This window comes from Hyla sarda, unplaced genomic scaffold (genome assembly GCF_029499605.1).
Source record: "Hyla sarda isolate aHylSar1 unplaced genomic scaffold, aHylSar1.hap1 scaffold_1004, whole genome shotgun sequence".
In the NCBI taxonomy this organism is placed as follows: domain Eukaryota; kingdom Metazoa; phylum Chordata; class Amphibia; order Anura; family Hylidae; genus Hyla; species Hyla sarda.
Window position 1 is genome coordinate 40,760 of NW_026607623.1, and position 26,687 is coordinate 67,446.

General features: G+C 46.3%; 9 non-coding genes across 9 annotated transcripts; all 9 read left to right on the plus strand.

The window, feature by feature from the left end:
* The first annotated feature begins 1,280 nt into the window (after window positions 1-1,280).
* LOC130298532 (U2 spliceosomal RNA) lies at window positions 1,281-1,471 on the plus strand. The gene has a single exon (XR_008849872.1). It is a non-coding gene; the product is annotated as a U2 spliceosomal RNA (small nuclear RNA).
* A 2,086-nt stretch (window positions 1,472-3,557) lies between these two features.
* Window positions 3,558-3,748, plus strand: LOC130298533 (U2 spliceosomal RNA). The gene has a single exon (XR_008849873.1). It is a non-coding gene; the product is annotated as a U2 spliceosomal RNA (small nuclear RNA).
* Window positions 3,749-5,838: 2,090 nt separating this feature from the next.
* On the plus strand, window positions 5,839-6,029 carry LOC130298534 (U2 spliceosomal RNA). Its single transcript, XR_008849874.1, has one exon. It is a non-coding gene; the product is annotated as a U2 spliceosomal RNA (small nuclear RNA).
* Window positions 6,030-8,119: 2,090 nt separating this feature from the next.
* LOC130298536 (U2 spliceosomal RNA) lies at window positions 8,120-8,310 on the plus strand. The gene has a single exon (XR_008849875.1). It is a non-coding gene; the product is annotated as a U2 spliceosomal RNA (small nuclear RNA).
* A 7,689-nt stretch (window positions 8,311-15,999) lies between these two features.
* LOC130298537 (U2 spliceosomal RNA) lies at window positions 16,000-16,190 on the plus strand. The gene has a single exon (XR_008849876.1). It is a non-coding gene; the product is annotated as a U2 spliceosomal RNA (small nuclear RNA).
* A 2,098-nt stretch (window positions 16,191-18,288) lies between these two features.
* LOC130298538 (U2 spliceosomal RNA) lies at window positions 18,289-18,479 on the plus strand. The gene has a single exon (XR_008849877.1). It is a non-coding gene; the product is annotated as a U2 spliceosomal RNA (small nuclear RNA).
* A 2,084-nt stretch (window positions 18,480-20,563) lies between these two features.
* Window positions 20,564-20,754, plus strand: LOC130298539 (U2 spliceosomal RNA). Its single transcript, XR_008849878.1, has one exon. It is a non-coding gene; the product is annotated as a U2 spliceosomal RNA (small nuclear RNA).
* A 2,082-nt stretch (window positions 20,755-22,836) lies between these two features.
* LOC130298541 (U2 spliceosomal RNA) lies at window positions 22,837-23,027 on the plus strand. Its single transcript, XR_008849880.1, has one exon. It is a non-coding gene; the product is annotated as a U2 spliceosomal RNA (small nuclear RNA).
* Window positions 23,028-25,115: 2,088 nt separating this feature from the next.
* On the plus strand, window positions 25,116-25,306 carry LOC130298542 (U2 spliceosomal RNA). Its single transcript, XR_008849881.1, has one exon. It is a non-coding gene; the product is annotated as a U2 spliceosomal RNA (small nuclear RNA).
* Window positions 25,307-26,687: the final 1,381 nt, after the last annotated feature.

Below are 26,687 nucleotides of genomic sequence, written 5' to 3' on the forward strand. Positions count from 1 at the left end.
GAACAGTCGCTTTTTATGTATTCAGCACCTATGTATAATGTTGTAAAAATGCTCTAGAAGCTAAAGTCGCAGAAATGTCACACATATTTGGCCTGCAACTTTCTGTGCGACAAATTCAGACAGGAAAAATCAGTATAAATCCTTAGAAAATTATCCCCCAGTGTCTCCATCTGCTGGCGGTATTGAATAAGCATTGCTGCACTGATGGGGTATGCATTAGACGAAAAAAAAGAAGAAAAAGAAGAATAATACGCCCAGAAAAGAGGCGAAAAGGAGAAAAACGTAAAAAAACGTGAAAAAAAAGTAAGAGGAAGAGAAGGGAAAAAAAGGTGGAAATGGGTTTAAAAGTGATTTCGGCGGAGAAATATATATATATATATATATATATATATATATATATATATATATGCGCACACACACACATAGATATAAACGTATTCTCCGTTGAGATATTGCAGCCGCTGCTGTGTCCAGGCCCAGGAGCCTTAGCACTGTGCTGTGATGTCACTCAATACCACTGACATCACTAGGTGTAAACAACATCTCTCCTTTGCTGTGTATGTGACTATGGAGCTGTTTGGTGATGTCGTCTATTACGGCCTTCATAGAAGCAACAGGAGATTGTTGCATCCATCTTGAACCCTCAGAACTACAGTGCTATGATGTCACTCACTTCCACAGGCCTTGCAGAGTGTAAACAACAACAACCCAGCTTTGTTGTGTATGTAACCAAAGGGATTTGTGATGTCACCTAGAACCTTCACAGCAGCGACAGCTTTATGAGGAGCATCAGCACTGCTCTGCCTGAGCAGAACCATCACCGCCATAGGTTGTCAAATAACCCGGATTTAACCCACACAGGTAAGTCCAATGGGGTGCAGGCATGTCCTCTATGCTTACAGCTTCCCGTGGGTGTTGGTTTGATACCGTTTGGGGACAGCCAAGGAGGCATCTGCAGGCAACAAAGGTAGGTGTGTGCTTGTGTGTGTGTTTCCTATGCAGATCCTAAGCCCAGTGTCACATGCAAGTAGGAGGAGTAAGAAGGGTTCCTGGCAAATCCGGGTTATGGATTGCATTTAAAAAGGCCCCGTGGGAGTGCAATGGGCCCCTGTCTTGCTGCTTAGCAATAATGGTATGGGTTTAGGTTCTGCTGTGTGTACTGGTGGTTGACTGCCCCCCAGCCCAGAGTGTGCATGGAAAATTGTCTGGCAGCCTCCCTGACAGCAAGCAGTGATAGTGCCCATGAAGGGGACCTTGTTGGGCCCGCCCCTTTCACGGTTATCGCTTCTCGGCCTTTTGGCTAAGATCAAGTGTAGTATCTGTTCTTATCAGTTTAATATCTGATACGTCCCCTATCTGGGGACCATATATTAAATGGATTTTTGAGAACGGGGGCCGATTTCGAAGCTTGCTTCCGTCGCCCTATGCATTGACCCGATATGGCAGTATCTTCGGGTACAGTGCACCACCCCCTTACAGGGTTAAAAAGAAAGATTCCTACTTTCATTGCTACCTGCTTGCTGGCTAGCCAGCTAGCCAGCCCTGTGGGCCTTGCTGCTGCTGCAGCCAAAAAACAAAAGGTGGTGCTGCTGCTGCTTCTGCTGCTTCTGCTTCTGCTTGTGTCTGGCCCCTGTTGGAGCGTCCAGGCACAGGACTTCTGCTGCTGCTGACTAAATGGCCTCCTTAATTGGATCATTTGAGTAGCCAGCACACCTGTGCAGGTAGGGCATGACATGATAGGCAGCTGCCTTGATAGCGGGTGGGTGCTGAATGTTCCTAATTGACAAAATAAGATTAATGCTTATGAAGAAATATAAAATCTCATCCCTTCCCCAATATCGCGCCACACCCCTACCCCTTAATTCCCTGGTTGAACGTGATGGACATATGTCTTTTTTCGACCGTACTAACTATGTAACTATGTAACATAACATGGGGGGGGGTCTCCTGGCTGTTCACACAGGTGTGTCATTGCTGTACATTGACCATGCATTGCTTCTGTGGTATTGCAAAGGCAAAGACAAATGCTTCCAGCCATCCATTGCACTAATGGATTGGTCATCAGCTGGCTGTCTATGTCCCGCATCAATATAGACCAAAGTACAGAGGGTTAGGCTATGCTATTGTGCACCTACCTGATGCATCAGAAGGTGCGAGGCCCTTGCTAAATTCTGTGCACAGACTTTGAGATCTATGCTTTAGACTGTATCTAAACCTGCTCCAACATGGACTGACATTCTGGCCTACTTTCAGCCGATGCGACTTGTCTGTCGCTGAACAGTCGCTTTTTATGTATTCAGCACCTATGTATAATGTTGTAAAAATGCTCTAGAAGCTAAAGTCGCAGAAATGTCACACATATTTGGCCTGCAACTTTCTGTGCGACAAATTCAGACAGGAAAAATCAGTATAAATCCTTAGAAAATTATCCCCCAGTGTCTCCATCTGCTGGCGGTATTGAATAAGCATTGCTGCACTGATGGGGTATGCATTAGACGAAAAAAAAGAAGAAAAAGAAGAATAATACGCCCAGAAAAGAGGCGAAAAGGAGAAAAACGTAAAAAAACGTGAAAAAAAAGTAAGAGGAAGAGAAGGGAAAAAAAGGTGGAAATGGGTTTAAAAGTGATTTCGGCGGAGAAATATATATATATATATATATATATATATATATATATATATATATATGCGCACACACACACATAGATATAAACGTATTCTCCGTTGAGATATTGCAGCCGCTGCTGTGTCCAGGCCCAGGAGCCTTAGCACTGTGCTGTGATGTCACTCAATACCACTGACATCACTAGGTGTAAACAACATCTCTCCTTTGCTGTGTATGTGACTATGGAGCTGTTTGGTGATGTCGTCTATTACGGCCTTCATAGAAGCAACAGGAGATTGTTGCATCCATCTTGAACCCTCAGAACTACAGTGCTATGATGTCACTCACTTCCACAGGCCTTGCAGAGTGTAAACAACAACAACCCAGCTTTGTTGTGTATGTAACCAAAGGGATTTGTGATGTCACCTAGAACCTTCACAGCAGCGACAGCTTTATGAGGAGCATCAGCACTGCTCTGCCTGAGCAGAACCATCACCGCCATAGGTTGTCAAATAACCCGGATTTAACCCACACAGGTAAGTCCAATGGGGTGCAGGCATGTCCTCTATGCTTACAGCTTCCCGTGGGTGTTGGTTTGATACCGTTTGGGGACAGCCAAGGAGGCATCTGCAGGCAACAAAGGTAGGTGTGTGCTTGTGTGTGTGTTTCCTATGCAGATCCTAAGCCCAGTGTCACATGCAAGTAGGAGGAGTAAGAAGGGTTCCTGGCAAATCCGGGTTATGGATTGCATTTAAAAAGGCCCCGTGGGAGTGCAATGGGCCCCTGTCTTGCTGCTTAGCAATAATGGTATGGGTTTAGGTTCTGCTGTGTGTACTGGTGGTTGACTGCCCCCCAGCCCAGAGTGTGCATGGAAAATTGTCTGGCAGCCTCCCTGACAGCAAGCAGTGATAGTGCCCATGAAGGGGACCTTGTTGGGCCCGCCCCTTTCACGGTTATCGCTTCTCGGCCTTTTGGCTAAGATCAAGTGTAGTATCTGTTCTTATCAGTTTAATATCTGATACGTCCCCTATCTGGGGACCATATATTAAATGGATTTTTGAGAACGGGGGCCGATTTCGAAGCTTGCTTCCGTCGCCCTATGCATTGACCCGATATGGCAGTATCTTCGGGTACAGTGCACCACCCCCTTACAGGGTTAAAAAGAAAGATTCCTACTTTCATTGCTACCTGCTTGCTGGCTAGCCAGCTAGCCAGCCCTGTGGGCCTTGCTGCTGCTGCAGCCAATAAACAAAAGGTGGTGCTGCTGCTGCTTCTGCTGCTTCTGCTTCTGCTTGTGTCTGGCCCCTGTTGGAGCGTCCAGGCACAGGACTTCTGCTGCTGCTGACTAAATGGCCTCCTTAATTGGATCATTTGAGTAGCCAGCACACCTGTGCAGGTAGGGCATGACATGATAGGCAGCTGCCTTGATAGCGGGTGGGTGCTGAATGTTCCTAATTGACAAAATAAGATTAATGCTTATGAAGAAATATAAAATCTCATCCCTTCCCCAATATCGCGCCACACCCCTACCCCTTAATTCCCTGGTTGAACGTGATGGACATATGTCTTTTTTCGACCGTACTAACTATGTAACTATGTAACATAACATGGGGGGGGGGGGGTCTCCTGGCTGTTCACACAGGTGTGTCATTGCTGTACATTGACCATGCATTGCTTCTGTGGTATTGCAAAGGCAAAGACAAATGCTTCCAGCCATCCATTGCACTAATGGATTGGTCATCAGCTGGCTGTCTATGTCCCGCATCAATATAGACCAAAGTACAGAGGGTTAGGCTATGCTATTGTGCACCTACCTGATGCATCAGAAGGTGCGAGGCCCTTGCTAAATTCTGTGCACAGACTTTGAGATCTATGCTTTAGACTGTATCTAAACCTGCTCCAACATGGACTGACATTCTGGCCTACTTTCAGCCGATGCGACTTGTCTGTCGCTGAACAGTCGCTTTTTATGTATTCAGCACCTATGTATAATGTTGTAAAAATGCTCTAGAAGCTAAAGTCGCAGAAATGTCACACATATTTGGCCTGCAACTTTCTGTGCGACAAATTCAGACAGGAAAAATCAGTATAAATCCTTAGAAAATTATCCCCCAGTGTCTCCATCTGCTGGCGGTATTGAATAAGCATTGCTGCACTGATGGGGTATGCATTAGACGAAAAAAAAGAAGAAAAAGAAGAATAATACGCCCAGAAAAGAGGCGAAAAGGAGAAAAACGTAAAAAAACGTGAAAAAAAAGTAAGAGGAAGAGAAGGGAAAAAAAGGTGGAAATGGGTTTAAAAGTGATTTCGGCGGAGAAATATATATATATATATATATATATATATATATATATATATATATATGCGCACACACACACATAGATATAAACGTATTCTCCGTTGAGATATTGCAGCCGCTGCTGTGTCCAGGCCCAGGAGCCTTAGCACTGTGCTGTGATGTCACTCAATACCACTGACATCACTAGGTGTAAACAACATCTCTCCTTTGCTGTGTATGTGACTATGGAGCTGTTTGGTGATGTCGTCTATTACGGCCTTCATAGAAGCAACAGGAGATTGTTGCATCCATCTTGAACCCTCAGAACTACAGTGCTATGATGTCACTCACTTCCACAGGCCTTGCAGAGTGTAAACAACAACAACCCAGCTTTGTTGTGTATGTAACCAAAGGGATTTGTGATGTCACCTAGAACCTTCACAGCAGCGACAGCTTTATGAGGAGCATCAGCACTGCTCTGCCTGAGCAGAACCATCACCGCCATAGGTTGTCAAATAACCCGGATTTAACCCACACAGGTAAGTCCAATGGGGTGCAGGCATGTCCTCTATGCTTACAGCTTCCCGTGGGTGTTGGTTTGATACCGTTTGGGGACAGCCAAGGAGGCATCTGCAGGCAACAAAGGTAGGTGTGTGCTTGTGTGTGTGTTTCCTATGCAGATCCTAAGCCCAGTGTCACATGCAAGTAGGAGGAGTAAGAAGGGTTCCTGGCAAATCCGGGTTATGGATTGCATTTAAAAAGGCCCCGTGGGAGTGCAATGGGCCCCTGTCTTGCTGCTTAGCAATAATGGTATGGGTTTAGGTTCTGCTGTGTGTACTGGTGGTTGACTGCCCCCCAGCCCAGAGTGTGCATGGAAAATTGTCTGGCAGCCTCCCTGACAGCAAGCAGTGATAGTGCCCATGAAGGGGACCTTGTTGGGCCCGCCCCTTTCACGGTTATCGCTTCTCGGCCTTTTGGCTAAGATCAAGTGTAGTATCTGTTCTTATCAGTTTAATATCTGATACGTCCCCTATCTGGGGACCATATATTAAATGGATTTTTGAGAACGGGGGCCGATTTCGAAGCTTGCTTCCGTCGCCCTATGCATTGACCCGATATGGCAGTATCTTCGGGTACAGTGCACCACCCCCTTACAGGGTTAAAAAGAAAGATTCCTACTTTCATTGCTACCTGCTTGCTGGCTAGCCAGCTAGCCAGCTCTGTGGGCCTTGCTGCTGCTGCAGCCAATAAACAAAAGGTGGTGCTGCTGCTGCTTCTGCTGCTTCTGCTTCTGCTTGTGTCTGGCCCCTGTTGGAGCGTCCAGGCACAGGACTTCTGCTGCTGCTGACTAAATGGCCTCCTTAATTGGATCATTTGAGTAGCCAGCACACCTGTGCAGGTAGGGCATGACATGATAGGCAGCTGCCTTGATAGCGGGTGGGTGCTGAATGTTCCTAATTGACAAAATAAGATTAATGCTTATGAAGAAATATAAAATCTCATCCCTTCCCCAATATCGCGCCACACCCCTACCCCTTAATTCCCTGGTTGAACGTGATGGACATATGTCTTTTTTCGACCGTACTAACTATGTAACTATGTAACATAACATGGGGGGGGGGGGGGGTCTCCTGGCTGTTCACACAGGTGTGTCATTGCTGTACATTGACCATGCATTGCTTCTGTGGTATTGCAAAGGCAAAGACAAATGCTTCCAGCCATCCATTGCACTAATGGATTGGTCATCAGCTGGCTGTCTATGTCCCGCATCAATATAGACCAAAGTACAGAGGGTTAGGCTATGCTATTGTGCACCTACCTGATGCATCAGAAGGTGCGAGGCCCTTGCTAAATTCTGTGCACAGACTTTGAGATCTATGCTTTAGACTGTATCTAAACCTGCTCCAACATGGACTGACATTCTGGCCTACTTTCAGCCGATGCGACTTGTCTGTCGCTGAACAGTCGCTTTTTATGTATTCAGCACCTATGTATAATGTTGTAAAAATGCTCTAGAAGCTAAAGTCGCAGAAATGTCACACATATTTGGCCTGCAACTTTCTGTGCGACAAATTCAGACAGGAAAAATCAGTATAAATCCTTAGAAAATTATCCCCCAGTGTCTCCATCTGCTGGCGGTATTGAATAAGCATTGCTGCACTGATGGGGTATGCATTAGACGAAAAAAAAGAAGAAAAAGAAGAATAATACGCCCAGAAAAGAGGCGAAAAGGAGAAAAACGTAAAAAAACGTGAAAAAAAAGTAAGAGGAAGAGAAGGGAAAAAAAGGTGGAAATGGGTTTAAAAGTGATTTCGGCGGAGAAATATATATATATATATATATATATATATATATATATATATATATGCGCACACACACACATAGATATAAACGTATTCTCCGTTGAGATATTGCAGCCGCTGCTGTGTCCAGGCCCAGGAGCCTTAGCACTGTTCTGTGATGTCACTCAATACCACTGACATCACTAGGTGTAAACAACATCTCTCCTTTGCTGTGTATGTGACTATGGAGCTGTTTGGTGATGTCGTCTATTACGGCCTTCATAGAAGCAACAGGAGATTGTTGCATCCATCTTGAACCCTCAGAACTACAGTGCTATGATGTCACTCACTTCCACAGGCCTTGCAGAGTGTAAACAACAACAACCCAGCTTTGTTGTGTATGTAACCAAAGGGATTTGTGATGTCACCTAGAACCTTCACAGCAGCGACAGCTTTATGAGGAGCATCAGCACTGCTCTGCCTGAGCAGAACCATCACCGCCATAGGTTGTCAAATAACCCGGATTTAACCCACACAGGTAAGTCCAATGGGGTGCAGGCATGTCCTCTATGCTTACAGCTTCCCGTGGGTGTTGGTTTGATACCGTTTGGGGACAGCCAAGGAGGCATCTGCAGGCAACAAAGGTAGGTGTGTGCTTGTGTGTGTGTTTCCTATGCAGATCCTAAGCCCAGTGTCACATGCAAGTAGGAGGAGTAAGAAGGGTTCCTGGCAAATCCGGGTTATGGATTGCATTTAAAAAGGCCCCGTGGGAGTGCAATGGGCCCCTGTCTTGCTGCTTAGCAATAATGGTATGGGTTTAGGTTCTGCTGTGTGTACTGGTGGTTGACTGCCCCCCAGCCCAGAGTGTGCATGGAAAATTGTCTGGCAGCCTCCCTGACAGCAAGCAGTGATAGTGCCCATGAAGGGGACCTTGTTGGGCCCGCCCCTTTCACGGTTATCGCTTCTCGGCCTTTTGGCTAAGATCAAGTGTAGTATCTGTTCTTATCAGTTTAATATCTGATACGTCCCCTATCTGGGGACCATATATTAAATGGATTTTTGAGAACGGGGGCCGATTTCGAAGCTTGCTTCCGTCGCCCTATGCATTGACCCGATATGGCAGTATCTTCGGGTACAGTGCACCACCCCCTTACAGGGTTAAAAAGAAAGATTCCTACTTTCATTGCTACCTGCTTGCTGGCTAGCCAGCTAGCCAGCCCTGTGGGCCTTGCTGCTGCTGCAGCCAATAAACAAAAGGTGGTGCTGCTGCTGCTTCTGCTGCTTCTGCTTCTGCTTGTGTCTGGCCCCTGTTGGAGCGTCCAGGCACAGGACTTCTGCTGCTGCTGACTAAATGGCCTCCTTAATTGGATCATTTGAGTAGCCAGCACACCTGTGCAGGTAGGGCATGACATGATAGGCAGCTGCCTTGATAGCGGGTGGGTGCTGAATGTTCCTAATTGACAAAATAAGATTAATGCTTATGAAGAAATATAAAATCTCATCCCTTCCCCAATATCGCGCCACACCCCTACCCCTTAATTCCCTGGTTGAACGTGATGGACATATGTCTTTTTTCGACCGTACTAACTATGTAACTATGTAACATAACATGGGGGGGGGGGGGTCTCCTGGCTGTTCACACAGGTGTGTCATTGCTGTACATTGACCATGCATTGCTTCTGTGGTATTGCAAAGGCAAAGACAAATGCTTCCAGCCATCCATTGCACTAATGGATTGGTCATCAGCTGGCTGTCTATGTCCCGCATCAATATAGACCAAAGTACAGAGGGTTAGGCTATGCTATTGTGCACCTACCTGATGCATCAGAAGGTGCGAGGCCCTTGCTAAATTCTGTGCACAGACTTTGAGATCTATGCTTTAGACTGTATCTAAACCTGCTCCAACATGGACTGACATTCTGGCCTACTTTCAGCCGATGCGACTTGTCTGTCGCTGAACAGTCGCTTTTTATGTATTCAGCACCTATGTATAATGTTGTAAAAATGCTCTAGAAGCTAAAGTCGCAGAAATGTCACACATATTTGGCCTGCAACTTTCTGTGCGACAAATTCAGACAGGAAAAATCAGTATAAATCCTTAGAAAATTATCCCCCAGTGTCTCCATCTGCTGGCGGTATTGAATAAGCATTGCTGCACTGATGGGGTATGCATTAGACGAAAAAAAAGAAGAAAAAGAAGAATAGGGGGCGTGTCTAGCAGCGCATGGCGGCGGTCGCATAGTTCGTGTGCTCCGCTAACTACTGGGCCTAATAGCGGCTACGCAGCGTTGGTACCCTGATTCTTGCCTGGGAAACTGCTGGTTCCGATCGGGGAGCACTCTGTCTACATGGTGATGACCCGCAACAGAGGAAAGAAGAAAAGCCCTATGAAGCTCACCGCGTTCTTTCCGGCGGCGGAGGCCGCTCAAGATGGCGCGGCTACATCTCCGGTACAGCTCTCCGGGGCGCCTTCCTCCACGGGCTCTACTTCCCCGGCTGCGGGCAGCGCTTCTCCGACATCCTCCTCACCCCGAACGGACAGTGAGAAGAGCGGCTCGTCGAATCAGAAGCCAGCGACCGGCTCGGGCGGACCACCAGTTCGGTCTGGGCCCTCTCAGGTACGCTATCCTCCAGCTACCCCTGCGCCTCAGTGCTCTGTAGCCCACCATGAGACGGAGACTGAGCTCTCCTCCCAATCGCCTCTCACGGAATCAATAATGAGGGGACTGCTAGCTGAGCTAAGAAGTTCTCTACATGCAGATATCCAAAGTGCGGTCTCTAGTATTCAGACGGAGATCTCCTCGCTGGGAACTCGCACTTCACACATAGAGAACAAGATGGCTGAGCTCACCTCGTCCCACAACGAGGTGGTGGATGTGGCTAACGCTCTAGAAGATGAGGTCACGGCGCTGAAACTTAAGATTGCGGACATGGAGGACCGGTCTCGCCGCAATAATTTGCGGGTGCGAGGCGTGCCTGAATCGGTCAAAACTGAGGATCTTAATGCTTACCTTACAGACTTTTTTGCGCTTCTTCTGCCCCAAGCTTCCTCTATGGACTTGCTGATGGATAGGGTTCATAGACTGCCCAAACCCAAGGCGCTCCCAGCTGCGGTCCCTAGAGATGTGATCCTCAGAATGCATTTCTTTCACATTAAAGAGAAATTGCTATATGAAGCTCGAGTGGCCTCCTCCTTGCCAGACCGATTTGCGGAGTTGCTACTGTATACTGATTTGTCAGCGGCTACCTTAGCCAGAAGACGTGAATTTGGTGCAGGAGCTAAAGTTCTACGTGATAATGGCATCCCCTACAAATGGGGATATCCTGTTAAAATGATCGTCACACGCAACGGGGGTAAGATGGTGGTCTCTTCGCCGGAGGAACTTAACCGCTTATGCGCGGATTGGAACTTACTTACTCTGACCTCCTCCCCCCGTCCCACCGGAGCATCTCATCTCCCGGGAGTTACAGAAGAATGGCACTTGGTCACCAATAGGAAGCGGAAAAGTCACTGAAGCTGCAACTGACTTTGCTGGACCAAGACGGTAGCCCTACTTGTGCTCATTATGTTTTTCTTTCACCACTAGGGTACTATATTTGATACCTAACTGTATAGGCCTAGCTGCGGACTTTCTTCACCTATTTGTCCCCATTCTAGGCTTACCACATGGCCTTTCTGCTCTTAACTATTTGTTGTTCTTGGTTTGTCTTGTTTAATGTGTGTTGTTGTTTTTGTTGTCATGTCTGGTCTGGTATACACTGCATGTCTACACCTGCTAATATGTGCACTATTGCAACCTGCCTTTGTGTAATGTGCATCTGCGAGGGGTGGTCTAATGCATTTACTGTTATCCTATTATGGTTATTAATATAGTGTCCCTAAATGCTAATGGTCTTAATTCCCCCTTCAAGAGATCACTTCTCTGGAACGAAGCTAGGCGTCTGCATGCAGACGTGATGTGTGTGCAGGAGACACATTTAAATGAGAGCGATGCAGGGAGACTGAAGAACAAGAACTACCCCCACATATTCTACTCCCATGCTTTACATAAGAAAAAGGGGGTTTCTGTAGCCATCAGGGATACAGTTGCGTTCTCTGTACAAAAAGTGGAGGTAGACAGGGGGGGGCGGTACCTCATTCTGGTGTGCCTACTTAATAATATTCAATACACGTTGGTGGCTCTGTACGCTCCTAATAGTCAGCAATGTGTGTTCCTTACATCTCTGTTTAGGAAGGTAGAGGGGCTGGCTTTGGGACACGTAATTTTCATGGGGGATTTTAATCTAGCTATGTGGCCTCATGTTGATTCTACCTCCCCCACTCTGAGACGGGAACCCACAGGCTTCTTCTCTCTCACATCTCGGTATGACCTCCATGATGCTTGGAGGGTGCTTCACCCCACTGAAAGGGATTTTACCTTCTACTCTAAAGCCCACCACACATACTCCCGCATCGACTACGCCCTCGCCTCCAGGTCTCTTCTGCCTCTGATAGAGCATGCCAAAATTCTACCAATTGAATGGTCTGACCATTCACCCTTAAGCATCACTATCAGGGAGAGATACCTTCAACACCCGATATCTGTGTGGAGGCTCAATGCTATGATACTGAACCACCCGGAGTATGCGGATGCCACGTCTTCCATGGTCTCGGCGTACTTCCAGGTGAATGATACTGGGGACGTTAGTGATCCAATGTTATGGTGTGCCTTTAAGGCCACGATCAGGGGACACTTCATTAGCCAGACAGCTCACGAGAGGAAACAGCGGTCGTCACAGACACTAGATTTACGACAGAAGATAGCTGAGCTCCATCGTCTAAATAAAGCTTCATACTCTCGGGATCGTGCAGAGGAGCTTTCGCAGTTGAATGCTCAGCTTCACTCCCTCTCACTCCACACCTATGAACTCGCCCTTCGCAGATTAAGAATGTCCTATTATTGGCAGGGCAATAAGTCTGGTGCTCTCCTTGCTAAACAACTTAAGAGACGGGCTGCGAAGGCTAGGATACCATACATGACTGATAGCAATGGTGCGAAGGTGTCGGACCCCCAAGGTATAGCCGACTGTTTTGCTAGATATTATGAACACCTTTATAATCTGAATACAGATACTGCCACACATCAGCCGTCTGCTGCTGCTATCTCTTCCTTTCTCTCTTCTATGTCTCTTCCTTCTTTAACTCTAGAACAAGCTGAGGAGCTAGACAGAGCTTTTACTGTGGAGGAGGTGCTTACCTGTATCCGTGCCCTTAAATTGCACAAATCTCCGGGGCCCGATGGTATTTCCAACGATTTTTATAAAAAATTCGGACCCTTAGTTGCTCCATTCCTAGTGCGGACGTTTAACTCTATAGCTGACCTTGGCCGGCCCCCGAGGGAGATGTTGGAGGCACTAGTGGTTACTATACCCAAAGCTGGCAAACCTGTCGATAACACCACCAGCTATCGGCCTATTTCTTTGTTAAATAGTGACATTAAATTATATGCTATGCTGTTGGCCTCACGGCTTAATCTCTTTTTACCAACTTTAGTTGCAAAGGACCAGGTGGGCTTTGTACGGGGTCGCCAGGCACTGGACGGCACTAGACGCCTCCTAGACCTGATTGCCAGAGCCAACTCCGACCGGACGCCTTCTCTGCTCCTGTCGTTGGATGCGGAGAAGGCGTTCGATCGGGTGCATTGGGAGTATCTCAGAGCGGTACTCTGCAAATTTCAAATCCCCTCTCATTTTAGAGATGCTATTATGGCCCTTTACTCTGGTCCCTCAGCCAGAGTATTTGTTTCGGGAGCCCTTTCAAAGGCCTTCCTTTTGAGTAATGGGACGAGACAGGGCTGCCCCCTTTCCCCGGTCATATTTACCTTGGTGATGGAACCCTTTGCTCAGCGTATAAGGACGTCGTCGGTGGTAGAAGGTATACGAATAGGTGATGTTGACCACCGTATTGGGTTGTTTGCCGACGACGTCATTATATGTCTCTCCCGCCCCCAGACATCCCTTCCAGAAATAATGGCTATAATACAGGACTTCAGTGCAGTGAGCTACTACAAGATTAATACCTCTAAATCTAGCATTTTGGCCCTGAATGTCCCGAAGGCAATGGAATGCGCCCTCAAGCATAGATTTCCCTTTGCATGGGCAGAGGGTCAGATCCCGTACCTTGGCGTTGTCCTAACCGCGCTACCTGACCGTTTAGTAGGGGTAAATTTTACCATGCTTAGAACTCAGCTCTGCAAGGAAGTAGACGGCTATTCTAAGTTGCCTATTTCGTGGGCAGGACGAATAGCTGTGGTTAAAATGGTGTTGTTGCCCAAGATACTTTATTTTTTTAGGAATCTCCCAGTAATCATTCCTGCAACTTATATAACCCAACTCCAAAGGTTACTATTAGGTTTCATTTGGGCAAACAAACGTTCTAGGGTGGGGGCTGCTCTTATGTACCAGCCCATTGATCGAGGTGGCATGGGGGTCCCCAACTTACGAGCCTATTACCAGGCCGTGATTTTAGATCAACTTAAGAAGTGGTGGTGGCAATTGGACCCACCTCACTGGGTGGACATTGAGGCAGAGCTCCTAACTTCCCCTTCCTTGTCTCACTTTCTATGGTCTTTACGGTTTAACCCTACCTTTGCTCCTTCCTCTACTTACTCTACTGTGGCAGCAGCGGTTAGACTGTGGAGCAAAACTGACCTTTGCTTGTCCCTGATTCCGCCTAGGCGTAATGATATCCCTCTAGACGCTATAGGGACCTACTTAACTGACATTGACTTCCACACTTGGACTGTGAAGGGGCTTACACATGTGCAAAATGTATTAGGCGAGAGTGGTGTTGTTCCCTTCTCTACATTAGTCGATACTTACGATATCCCCAATAAAGACTTCTATAAGTATTTAAGATTACGACACTTTCTAGACTCGCTACACTGGACTGAAGTGCCCCACAGGACTATATTTGAAAAACACTTTTATGATAGTAGCTGTTTTAGGAGGGGTATAACAGTTGGGTACACAGAAATCCTGAAATCGGCAAACATTGTACGTTTTTCATTTCAAGAAAGATGGGAGGGGGATTTATCCTGTACCTTCACCTCTGATCAGTGGGAACATGTGTTCATTTTACCCAAAAAATTTTCCCGTTGTGTTAATCATTTTGAAGCCTCCCGTAAGCTCCTTTATAGGTGGTATTACACGCCCGCCCGTTTGGCCAAATTGTATGCATCTGTGTCACCACTATGCTGGAGGTGTAGGGGGGAGATCGGTACTTTAATGCATATATGGTGGACGTGCCCTCTCATCCGGCCTCTGTGGTCAGATATTCATCGCGTCCTGCAGAGCTATGTCAGTGTACCGTTTATTTGGGGACCTGAGATGGCTCTGCTCACCCTACATACAGAACTACTACCTACCGCCTGTGTTACTGTTATTTTTCATGTACTTACTGTCACTAGGACAGCTGTTGCCCAACACTGGAAGTCACCTGAACTTCCAAGTATTGCTGCCCTTAAGGCAACACTCCGACATAACTTTACCATGGAAGGACTTATTGCCAAGAGGAAAGGCCTGCCTAAACACCGTATAGACCAATGGTTTGAATGGGCAAAGGCTCTTTAAGATTTTTCTACTTTGATCTTTTACTGATTACATGTATTAGTGCCCATGTGTGTGATATTGTTATACCAGACAGAATTCTGTTAATGACAGTTTCTACCTTTTGTTTTCTTTTATGTCCTCCTGACTGGAGACTGTTTGTCATATATTGCAAAATTTAAATAAAGTGTTAAAAAAAAAAAAAAAAAAAAGAAAAAGAAGAATAATACGCCCAGAAAAGAGGCGAAAAGGAGAAAAACGTAAAAAAACGTGAAAAAAAAGTAAGAGGAAGAGAAGGGAAAAAAAGGTGGAAATGGGTTTAAAAGTGATTTCGGCGGAGAAATATATATATATATATATATATATATATATATATATGCGCACACACACACATAGATATAAACGTATTCTCCGTTGAGATATTGCAGCCGCTGCTGTGTCCAGGCCCAGGAGCCTTAGCACTGTGCTGTGATGTCACTCAATACCACTGACATCACTAGGTGTAAACAACATCTCTCCTTTGCTGTGTATGTGACTATGGAGCTGTTTGGTGATGTCGTCTATTACGGCCTTCATAGAAGCAACAGGAGATTGTTGCATCCATCTTGAACCCTCAGAACTACAGTGCTATGATGTCACTCACTTCCACAGGCCTTGCAGAGTGTAAACAACAACAACCCAGCTTTGTTGTGTATGTAACCAAAGGGATTTGTGATGTCACCTAGAACCTTCACAGCAGCGACAGCTTTATGAGGAGCATCAGCACTGCTCTGCCTGAGCAGAACCATCACCGCCATAGGTTGTCAAATAACCCGGATTTAACCCACACAGGTAAGTCCAATGGGGTGCAGGCATGTCCTCTATGCTTACAGCTTCCCGTGGGTGTTGGTTTGATACCGTTTGGGGACAGCCAAGGAGGCATCTGCAGGCAACAAAAGTAGGTGTGTGCTTGTGTGTGTGTTTCCTATGCAGATCCTAAGCCCAGTGTCACATGCAAGTAGGAGGAGTAAGAAGGGTTCCTGGCAAATCCGGGTTATGGATTGCATTTAAAAAGGCCCCGTGGGAGTGCAATGGGCCCCTGTCTTGCTGCTTAGCAATAATGGTATGGGTTTAGGTTCTGCTGTGTGTACTGGTGGTTGACTGCCCCCCAGCCCAGAGTGTGCATGGAAAATTGTCTGGCAGCCTCCCTGACAGCAAGCAGTGATAGTGCCCATGAAGGGGACCTTGTTGGGCCCGCCCCTTTCACGGTTATCGCTTCTCGGCCTTTTGGCTAAGATCAAGTGTAGTATCTGTTCTTATCAGTTTAATATCTGATACGTCCCCTATCTGGGGACCATATATTAAATGGATTTTTGAGAACGGGGGCCGATTTCGAAGCTTGCTTCCGTCGCCCTATGCATTGACCCGATATGGCAGTATCTTCGGGTACAGTGCACCACCCCCTTACAGGGTTAAAAAGAAAGATTCCTACTTTCATTGCTACCTGCTTGCTGGCTAGCCAGCTAGCCAGCCCTGTGGGCCTTGCTGCTGCTGCAGCCAAAAAACAAAAGGTGGTGCTGCTGCTGCTTCTGCTGCTTCTGCTTCTGCTTGTGTCTGGCCCCTGTTGGAGCGTCCAGGCACAGGACTTCTGCTGCTGCTGACTAAATGGCCTCCTTAATTGGATCATTTGAGTAGCCAGCACACCTGTGCAGGTAGGGCATGACATGATAGGCAGCTGCCTTGATAGCGGGTGGGTGCTGAATGTTCCTAATTGACAAAATAAGATTAATGCTTATGAAGAAATATAAAATCTCATCCCTTCCCCAATATCGCGCCACACCCCTACCCCTTAATTCCCTGGTTGAACGTGATGGACATATGTCTTTTTTCGACCGTACTAACTATGTAACTATGTAACATAACATGGGGGGGGGTCTCCTGGCTGTTCACACAGGTGTGTCATTGCTGTACATTGACCATGCATTGCTTCTGTGGTATTGCAAAGGCAAAGACAAATGCTTCCAGCCATCCATTGCACTAATGGATTGGTCATCAGCTGGCTGTCTATGTCCCGCATCAATATAGACCAAAGTACAGAGGGTTAGGCTATGCTATTGTGCACCTACCTGATGCATCAGAAGGCGCAAGGCCCTTGCTTAATTCTGTGCACAGACTTTGAGATCTATGCTTTAGACTGTATCTAAACCTGCTCCAACATGGACTGACATTCTGGCCTACTTTCAGCCGATGCGACTTGTCTGTCGCTGAACAGTCGCTTTTTATGTATTCAGCACCTATGTATAATGTTGTAAAAATGCTCTAGAAGCTAAAGTCGCAGAAATGTCACACATATTTGGCCTGCAACTTTCTGTGCGACAAATTCAGACAGGAAAAATCAGTATAAATCCTTAGAAAATTATCCCCCAGTGTCTCCATCTGCTGGCGGTATTGAATAAGCATTGCTGCACTGATGGGGTATGCATTAGACGAAAAAAAAGAAGAAAAAGAAGAATAATACGCCCAGAAAAGAGGCGAAAAGGAGAAAAACGTAAAAAAACGTGAAAAAAAAGTAAGAGGAAGAGAAGGGAAAAAAAGGTGGAAATGGGTTTAAAAGTGATTTCGGCGGAGAAATATATATATATATATATATATATATATATATATATATATATATATATATATATATATGCGCACACACACACATAGATATAAACGTATTCTCCGTTGAGATATTGCAGCCGCTGCTGTGTCCAGGCCCAGGAGCCTTAGCACTGTGCTGTGATGTCACTCAATACCACTGACATCACTAGGTGTAAACAACATCTCTCCTTTGCTGTGTATGTGACTATGGAGCTGTTTGGTGATGTCGTCTATTACGGCCTTCATAGAAGCAACAGGAGATTGTTGCATCCATCTTGAACCCTCAGAACTACAGTGCTATGATGTCACTCACTTCCACAGGCCTTGCAGAGTGTAAACAACAACAACCCAGCTTTGTTGTGTATGTAACCAAAGGGATTTGTGATGTCACCTAGAACCTTCACAGCAGCGACAGCTTTATGAGGAGCATCAGCACTGCTCTGCCTGAGCAGAACCATCACCGCCATAGGTTGTCAAATAACCCGGATTTAACCCACACAGGTAAGTCCAATGGGGTGCAGGCATGTCCTCTATGCTTACAGCTTCCCGTGGGTGTTGGTTTGATACCGTTTGGGGACAGCCAAGGAGGCATCTGCAGGCAACAAAGGTAGGTGTGTGCTTGTGTGTGTGTTTCCTATGCAGATCCTAAGCCCAGTGTCACATGCAAGTAGGAGGAGTAAGAAGGGTTCCTGGCAAATCCGGGTTATGGATTGCATTTAAAAAGGCCCCGTGGGAGTGCAATGGGCCCCTGTCTTGCTGCTTAGCAATAATGGTATGGGTTTAGGTTCTGCTGTGTGTACTGGTGGTTGACTGCCCCCCAGCCCAGAGTGTGCATGGAAAATTGTCTGGCAGCCTCCCTGACAGCAAGCAGTGATAGTGCCCATGAAGGGGACCTTGTTGGGCCCGCCCCTTTCACGGTTATCGCTTCTCGGCCTTTTGGCTAAGATCAAGTGTAGTATCTGTTCTTATCAGTTTAATATCTGATACGTCCCCTATCTGGGGACCATATATTAAATGGATTTTTGAGAACGGGGGCCGATTTCGAAGCTTGCTTCCGTCGCCCTATGCATTGACCCGATATGGCAGTATCTTCGGGTACAGTGCACCACCCCCTTACAGGGTTAAAAAGAAAGATTCCTACTTTCATTGCTACCTGCTTGCTGGCTAGCCAGCTAGCCAGCCCTGTGGGCCTTGCTGCTGCTGCAGCCAAAAAACAAAAGGTGGTGCTGCTGCTGCTTCTGCTGCTTCTGCTTCTGCTTGTGTCTGGCCCCTGTTGGAGCGTCCAGGCACAGGACTTCTGCTGCTGCTGACTAAATGGCCTCCTTAATTGGATCATTTGAGTAGCCAGCACACCTGTGCAGGTAGGGCATGACATGATAGGCAGCTGCCTTGATAGCGGGTGGGTGCTGAATGTTCCTAATTGACAAAATAAGATTAATGCTTATGAAGAAATATAAAATCTCATCCCTTCCCCAATATCGCGCCACACCCCTACCCCTTAATTCCCTGGTTGAACGTGATGGACATATGTCTTTTTTCGACCGTACTAACTATGTAACTATGTAACATAACATGGGGGGGGGTCTCCTGGCTGTTCACACAGGTGTGTCATTGCTGTACATTGACCATGCATTGCTTCTGTGGTATTGCAAAGGCAAAGACAAATGCTTCCAGCCATCCATTGCACTAATGGATTGGTCATCAGCTGGCTGTCTATGTCCCGCATCAATATAGACCAAAGTACAGAGGGTTAGGCTATGCTATTGTGCACCTACCTGATGCATCAGAAGGTGCGAGGCCCTTGCTAAATTCTGTGCACAGACTTTGAGATCTATGCTTTAGACTGTATCTAAACCTGCTCCAACATGGACTGACATTCTGGCCTACTTTCAGCCGATGCGACTTGTCTGTCGCTGAACAGTCGCTTTTTATGTATTCAGCACCTATGTATAATGTTGTAAAAATGCTCTAGAAGCTAAAGTCGCAGAAATGTCACACATATTTGGCCTGCAACTTTCTGTGCGACAAATTCAGACAGGAAAAATCAGTATAAATCCTTAGAAAATTATCCCCCAGTGTCTCCATCTGCTGGCGGTATTGAATAAGCATTGCTGCACTGATGGGGTATGCATTAGACGAAAAAAAAGAAGAAAAAGAAGAATAATACGCCCAGAAAAGAGGCGAAAAGGAGAAAAACGTAAAAAAACGTGAAAAAAAAGTAAGAGGAAGAGAAGGGAAAAAAAGGTGGAAATGGGTTTAAAAGTGATTTCGGCGGAGAAATATATATATATATATATATATATATATATATATATATATATATGCGCACACACACACATAGATATAAACGTATTCTCCGTTGAGATATTGCAGCCGCTGCTGTGTCCAGGCCCAGGAGCCTTAGCACTGTGCTGTGATGTCACTCAATACCACTGACATCACTAGGTGTAAACAACATCTCTCCTTTGCTGTGTATGTGACTATGGAGCTGTTTGGTGATGTCGTCTATTACGGCCTTCATAGAAGCAACAGGAGATTGTTGCATCCATCTTGAACCCTCAGAACTACAGTGCTATGATGTCACTCACTTCCACAGGCCTTGCAGAGTGTAAACAACAACAACCCAGCTTTGTTGTGTATGTAACCAAAGGGATTTGTGATGTCACCTAGAACCTTCACAGCAGCGACAGCTTTATGAGGAGCATCAGCACTGCTCTGCCTGAGCAGAACCATCACCGCCATAGGTTGTCAAATAACCCGGATTTAACCCACACAGGTAAGTCCAATGGGGTGCAGGCATGTCCTCTATGCTTACAGCTTCCCGTGGGTGTTGGTTTGATACCGTTTGGGGACAGCCAAGGAGGCATCTGCAGGCAACAAAGGTAGGTGTGTGCTTGTGTGTGTGTTTCCTATGCAGATCCTAAGCCCAGTGTCACATGCAAGTAGGAGGAGTAAGAAGGGTTCCTGGCAAATCCGGGTTATGGATTGCATTTAAAAAGGCCCCGTGGGAGTGCAATGGGCCCCTGTCTTGCTGCTTAGCAATAATGGTATGGGTTTAGGTTCTGCTGTGTGTACTGGTGGTTGACTGCCCCCCAGCCCAGAGTGTGCATGGAAAATTGTCTGGCAGCCTCCCTGACAGCAAGCAGTGATAGTGCCCATGAAGGGGACCTTGTTGGGCCCGCCCCTTTCACGGTTATCGCTTCTCGGCCTTTTGGCTAAGATCAAGTGTAGTATCTGTTCTTATCAGTTTAATATCTGATACGTCCCCTATCTGGGGACCATATATTAAATGGATTTTTGAGAACGGGGGCCGATTTCGAAGCTTGCTTCCGTCGCCCTATGCATTGACCCGATATGGCAGTATCTTCGGGTACAGTGCACCACCCCCTTACAGGGTTAAAAAGAAAGATTCCTACTTTCATTGCTACCTGCTTGCTGGCTAGCCAGCTAGCCAGCCCTGTGGGCCTTGCTGCTGCTGCAGCCAAAAAACAAAAGGTGGTGCTGCTGCTGCTTCTGCTGCTTCTGCTTCTGCTTGTGTCTGGCCCCTGTTGGAGCGTCCAGGCACAGGACTTCTGCTGCTGCTGACTAAATGGCCTCCTTAATTGGATCATTTGAGTAGCCAGCACACCTGTGCAGGTAGGGCATGACATGATAGGCAGCTGCCTTGATAGCGGGTGGGTGCTGAATGTTCCTAATTGACAAAATAAGATTAATGCTTATGAAGAAATATAAAATCTCATCCCTTCCCCAATATCGCGCCACACCCCTACCCCTTAATTCCCTGGTTGAACGTGATGGACATATGTCTTTTTTCGACCGTACTAACTATGTAACTATGTAACATAACATGGGGGGGGGTCTCCTGGCTGTTCACACAGGTGTGTCATTGCTGTACATTGACCATGCATTGCTTCTGTGGTATTGCAAAGGCAAAGACAAATGCTTCCAGCCATCCATTGCACTAATGGATTGGTCATCAGCTGGCTGTCTATGTCCCGCATCAATATAGACCAAAGTACAGAGGGTTAGGCTATGCTATTGTGCACCTACCTGATGCATCAGAAGGTGCGAGGCCCTTGCTAAATTCTGTGCACAGACTTTGAGATCTATGCTTTAGACTGTATCTAAACCTGCTCCAACATGGACTGACATTCTGGCCTACTTTCAGCCGATGCGACTTGTCTGTCGCTGAACAGTCGCTTTTTATGTATTCAGCACCTATGTATAATGTTGTAAAAATGCTCTAGAAGCTAAAGTCGCAGAAATGTCACACATATTTGGCCTGCAACTTTCTGTGCGACAAATTCAGACAGGAAAAATCAGTATAAATCCTTAGAAAATTATCCCCCAGTGTCTCCATCTGCTGGCGGTATTGAATAAGCATTGCTGCACTGATGGGGTATGCATTAGACGAAAAAAAAAAGAAGAAAAAGAAGAATAATACGCCCAGAAAAGAGGCGAAAAGGAGAAAAACGTAAAAAAACGTGAAAAAAAAGTAAGAGGAAGAGAAGGGAAAAAAAGGTGGAAATGGGTTTAAAAGTGATTTCGGCGGAGAAATATATATATATATATATATATATATATATATATATATATGCGCACACACACACATAGATATAAACGTATTCTCCGTTGAGATATTGCAGCCGCTGCTGTGTCCAGGCCCAGGAGCCTTAGCACTGTGCTGTGATGTCACTCAATACCACTGACATCACTAGGTGTAAACAACATCTCTCCTTTGCTGTGTATGTGACTATGGAGCTGTTTGGTGATGTCGTCTATTACGGCCTTCATAGAAGCAACAGGAGATTGTTGCATCCATCTTGAACCCTCAGAACTACAGTGCTATGATGTCACTCACTTCCACAGGCCTTGCAGAGTGTAAACAACAACAACCCAGCTTTGTTGTGTATGTAACCAAAGGGATTTGTGATGTCACCTAGAACCTTCACAGCAGCGACAGCTTTATGAGGAGCATCAGCACTGCTCTGCCTGAGCAGAACCATCACCGCCATAGGTTGTCAAATAACCCGGATTTAACCCACACAGGTAAGTCCAATGGGGTGCAGGCATGTTCTCTATGCTTACAGCTTCCCGTGGGTGTTGGTTTGATACCGTTTGGGGACAGCCAAGGAGGCATCTGCAGGCAACAAAGGTAGGTGTGTGCTTGTGTGTGTGTTTCCTATGCAGATCCTAAGCCCAGTGTCACATGCAAGTAGGAGGAGTAAGAAGGGTTCCTGGCAAATCCGGGTTATGGATTGCATTTAAAAAGGCCCCGTGGGAGTGCAATGGGCCCCTGTCTTGCTGCTTAGCAATAATGGTATGGGTTTAGGTTCTGCTGTGTGTACTGGTGGTTGACTGCCCCCCAGCCCAGAGTGTGCATGGAAAATTGTCTGGCAGCCTCCCTGACAGCAAGCAGTGATAGTGCCCATGAAGGGGACCTTGTTGGGCCCGCCCCTTTCACGGTTATCGCTTCTCGGCCTTTTGGCTAAGATCAAGTGTAGTATCTGTTCTTATCAGTTTAATATCTGATACGTCCCCTATCTGGGGACCATATATTAAATGGATTTTTGAGAACGGGGGCCGATTTCGAAGCTTGCTTCCGTCGCCCTATGCATTGACCCGATATGGCAGTATCTTCGGGTACAGTGCACCACCCCCTTACAGGGTTAAAAAGAAAGATTCCTACTTTCATTGCTACCTGCTTGCTGGCTAGCCAGCTAGCCAGCCCTGTGGGCCTTGCTGCTGCTGCAGCCAAAAAACAAAAGGTGGTGCTGCTGCTGCTTCTGCTGCTTCTGCTTCTGCTTGTGTCTGGCCCCTGTTGGAGCGTCCAGGCACAGGACTTCTGCTGCTGACTAAATGGCCTCCTTAATTGGATCATTTGAGTAGCCAGCACACCTGTGCAGGTAGGGCATGACATGATAGGCAGCTGCCTTGATAGCGGGTGGGTGCTGAATGTTCCTAATTGACAAAATAAGATTAATGCTTATGAAGAAATATAAAATCTCATCCCTTCCCCAATATCGCGCCACACCCCTACCCCTTAATTCCCTGGTTGAACGTGATGGACATATGTCTTTTTTCGACCGTACTAACTATGTAACTATGTAACATAACATGGGGGGGGGGGTCTCCTGGCTGTTCACACAGGTGTGTCATTGCTGTACATTGACCATGCATTGCTTCTGTGGTATTGCAAAGGCAAAGACAAATGCTTCCAGCCATCCATTGCACTAATGGATTGGTCATCAGCTGGCTGTCTATGTCCCGCATCAATATAGACCACCAAAGTACAGAGGGTTAGGCTATGCTATTGTGCACCTACCTGATGCATCAGAAGGTGCGAGGCCCTTGCTAAATTCTGTGCACAGACTTTGAGATCTATGCTTTAGACTGTATCTAAACCTGCTCCAACATGGACTGACATTCTGGCCTACTTTCAGCCGATGCGACTTGTCTGTCGCTGAACAGTCGCTTTTTATGTATTCAGCACCTATGTATAATGTTGTAAAAATGCTCTAGAAGCTAAAGTCGCAGAAATGTCACACATATTTGGCCTGCAACTTTCTGTGCGACAAATTCAGACAGGAAAAATCAGTATAAATCCTTAGAAAATTATCCCCCAGTGTCTCCATCTGCTGGCGGTATTGAATAAGCATTGCTGCACTGATGGGGTATGCATTAGACGAAAAAAAAGAAGAAAAAGAAGAATAATACGCCCAGAAAAGAGGCGAAAAGGAGAAAAACGTAAAAAAACGTGAAAAAAAAGTAAGAGGAAGAGAAGGGAAAAAAAGGTGGAAATGGGTTTAAAAGTGATTTCGGCGGAGAAATATATATATATATATATATATATATATATATATATATATATATATGCGCACACACACACATAGATATAAACGTATTCTCCGTTGAGATATTGCAGCCGCTGCTGTGTCCAGGCCCAGGAGCCTTAGCACTGTGCTGTGATGTCACTCAATACCACTGACATCACTAGGTGTAAACAACATCTCTCCTTTGCTGTGTATGTGACTATGGAGCTGTTTGGTGATGTCGTCTATTACGGCCTTCATAGAAGCAACAGGAGATTGTTGCATCCATCTTGAACCCTCAGAACTACAGTGCTATGATGTCACTCACTTCCACAGGCCTTGCAGAGTGTAAACAACAACAACCCAGCTTTGTTGTGTATGTAACCAAAGGGATTTGTGATGTCACCTAGAACCTTCACAGCAGCGACAGCTTTATGAGGAGCATCAGCACTGCTCTGCCTGAGCAGAACCATCACCGCCATAGGTTGTCAAATAACCCGGATTTAACCCACACAGGTAAGTCCAATGGGGTGCAGGCATGTCCTCTATGCTTACAGCTTCCCGTGGGTGTTGGTTTGATACCGTTTGGGGACAGCCAAGGAGGCATCTGCAGGCAACAAAGGTAGGTGTGTGCTTGTGTGTGTGTTTCCTATGCAGATCCTAAGCCCAGTGTCACATGCAAGTAGGAGGAGTAAGAAGGGTTCCTGGCAAATCCGGGTTATGGATTGCATTTAAAAAGGCCCCGTGGGAGTGCAATGGGCCCCTGTCTTGCTGCTTAGCAATAATGGTATGGGTTTAGGTTCTGCTGTGTGTACTGGTGGTTGACTGCCCCCCAGCCCAGAGTGTGCATGGAAAATTGTCTGGCAGCCTCCCTGACAGCAAGCAGTGATAGTGCCCATGAAGGGGACCTTGTTGGGCCCGCCCCTTTCACGGTTATCGCTTCTCGGCCTTTTGGCTAAGATCAAGTGTAGTATCTGTTCTTATCAGTTTAATATCTGATACGTCCCCTATCTGGGGACCATATATTAAATGGATTTTTGAGAACGGGGGCCGATTTCGAAGCTTGCTTCCGTCGCCCTATGCATTGACCCGATATGGCAGTATCTTCGGGTACAGTGCACCACCCCCTTACAGGGTTAAAAAGAAAGATTCCTACTTTCATTGCTACCTGCTTGCTGGCTAGCCAGCTAGCCAGCCCTGTGGGCCTTGCTGCTGCTGCAGCCAAAAAACAAAAGGTGGTGCTGCTGCTGCTTCTGCTGCTTCTGCTTCTGCTTGTGTCTGGCCCCTGTTGGAGCGTCCAGGCACAGGACTTCTGCTGCTGCTGACTAAATGGCCTCCTTAATTGGATCATTTGAGTAGCCAGCACACCTGTGCAGGTAGGGCATGACATGATAGGCAGCTGCCTTGATAGCGGGTGGGTGCTGAATGTTCCTAATTGACAAAATAAGATTAATGCTTATGAAGAAATATAAAATCTCATCCCTTCCCCAATATCGCGCCACACCCCTACCCCTTAATTCCCTGGTTGAACGTGATGGACATATGTCTTTTTTCGACCGTACTAACTATGTAACTATGTAACATAACATGGGGGGGGGGGGGGGGTCTCCTGGCTGTTCACACAGATGTGTCATTGCTGTACATTGACCATGCATTGCTTCTGTGGTATTGCAAAGGCAAAGACAAATGCTTCCAGCCATCCATTGCACTAATGGATTGGTCATCAGCTGGCTGTCTATGTCCCGCATCAATATAGACCAAAGTACAGAGGGTTAGGCTATGCTATTGTGCACCTACCTGATGCATCAGAAGGTGCGAGGCCCTTGCTAAATTCTGTGCACAGACTTTGAGATCTATGCTTTAGACTGTATCTAAACCTGCTCCAACATGGACTGACATTCTGGCCTACTTTCAGCCGATGCGACTTGTCTGTCGCTGAACAGTCGCTTTTTATGTATTCAGCACCTATGTATAATGTTGTAAAAATGCTCTAGAAGCTAAAGTCGCAGAAATGTCACACATATTTGGCCTGCAACTTTCTGTGCGACAAATTCAGACAGGAAAAATCAGTATAAATCCTTAGAAAATTATCCCCCAGTGTCTCCATCTGCTGGCGGTATTGAATAAGCATTGCTGCACTGATGGGGTATGCATTAGACGAAAAAAAAGAAGAAAAAGAAGAATAATACGCCCAGAAAAGAGGCGAAAAGGAGAAAAACGTAAAAAAACGTGAAAAAAAAGTAAGAGGAAGAGAAGGGAAAAAAAGGTGGAAATGGGTTTAAAAGTGATTTCGGCGGAGAAATATATATATATATATATATATATATATATATATATATATATATATGCGCACACACACACATAGATATAAACGTATTCTCCGTTGAGATATTGCAGCCGCTGCTGTGTCCAGGCCCAGGAGCCTTAGCACTGTGCTGTGATGTCACTCAATACCACTGACATCACTAGGTGTAAACAACATCTCTCCTTTGCTGTGTATGTGACTA